This window comes from Mandrillus leucophaeus, unplaced genomic scaffold (assembly GCF_000951045.1).
Source record: "Mandrillus leucophaeus isolate KB7577 unplaced genomic scaffold, Mleu.le_1.0 Scaffold7467, whole genome shotgun sequence".
NCBI classification, from domain to species: domain Eukaryota; kingdom Metazoa; phylum Chordata; class Mammalia; order Primates; family Cercopithecidae; genus Mandrillus; species Mandrillus leucophaeus.
Genome location: NW_012108105.1, coordinates 1 through 1,364, shown reverse-complemented (window position 1 = coordinate 1,364; position 1,364 = coordinate 1). Strand labels below are relative to the sequence as shown.

Sequence of the window (1,364 nt, the reverse complement as noted above, 5' to 3'; positions counted from 1 at the left end):
GGGGGCTCGGGCTGGGACCGCTAACGACCCCCGCAGGTCGTGGGCGGGAGAGCAGAGCGTGCTGCCCCGCGCTTGGCCCCGCCCAGCCCTGAGCCGTGGGTGTGGCCACCGACTTCCGGCACAGGTTTTGCTGGGTCCTCCGCAGGCAAGGCACGTGGTCTCAGGGCAACTTTTGCACGTGCAAGATGAGCGACTTTCTCTTGGCCATCAGGTCCCTGGGAACTTCCTCCACCCTCTGCCCTGAATCCTGTGGCAGCATCATTGGGGTCTGGGCTTCCTCCACCAGGCGTGCCTCCTCCTGGCTCCTTCCCACACCTAAGGCTGCCTCCTGGAGCCCCCGCCCCACACCTGGGATACCCCTAGCCATGCCCCCACCACCTGTGCCTCCTGAGGCTGCAGGACATGCCCCCGGCTCCCATTGGCAGGAACCCCAGGGGCAGGACATCCAGGTCATGGACACTTGCATCCTCACCCATTCCCAATAGGTGCGATGCCCCGTCCAGGGATCTCAGATACGGCTGGCACACCATGGCCCTCATGGCTGAGGACACCCCCGTGATGGGCCCCCAGGATCTGGGGGGCAGCCCCCACCCTGATCACGACCTGGAATGCCTCATCCTGGACGTCCTTCAATGAGCATGTGCCCCAGGGGGCCTCAGTCTGGATCTCCCATGGGTCACCCAGGTACTATGCCTCCATAGTATGCGTGGACCTCCTCCACTGATGCCGCCTCATGGATACACTGGCTCTCCCCAACCCCTACCCTATGGCTTCCAGCGGAGGCCTCTCCCTCCACCCAGGCCCACTCCCTAGCCTTCAGTTCCCCCTCAACGCCCACTTCGGGGCCCTCTCCCTCAGTAAATTCACATTCTTCTTCCTCCTGTTGTATCTTCCCAATATCTTTTTGATTCCTTGGACCAGAGATGCTGCAGCTCCTTGCAACTAAGGCACTAACCCTTTTCAGCCTTCCCATCTTCATTTTTAATGTCATTTTTTCCCCATAGAAGGTATTTCTTTCTCATGTTGGTCTAAGTATTTTGCAAATGCAGAGGAAAATAAAACTATAACAAATTCCTTGTTTAAAAAAAGAAAGAAAGGAAAGAAGGAAGGAAAAGAAAAAGGGAGGAAGGAAGGAAGAAAAAGAAAGAAAGAAAGAAAGGAAGGAAGGAAGGAAGGAAGGAAGGAAGGAAGAAAGAAAGAAAAGGCCAGGCACAGTGGCTCACACCTGTAATCCCAGCACTTTGGGAGGCTGAAGTGGACGGATCACAAGGTCAGAAGTTCAAGACCAGCCTGGCCAACATGGTGAAACCCTGTCTCTACTAAAAATACAAAAATTAGCTGGGCGTGGTGGTGGGCACCTGTAA

At 56.0% G+C, this 1,364-nt stretch overlaps 1 pseudogene; it reads left to right on the top strand.

Annotated features, from left to right (window-relative positions):
• The first annotated feature begins 211 nt into the window (after positions 1-211).
• Positions 212-861, top strand: LOC105529069 (annotated as a pseudogene).
• The last annotated feature ends 503 nt before the right edge of the window (positions 862-1,364 follow it).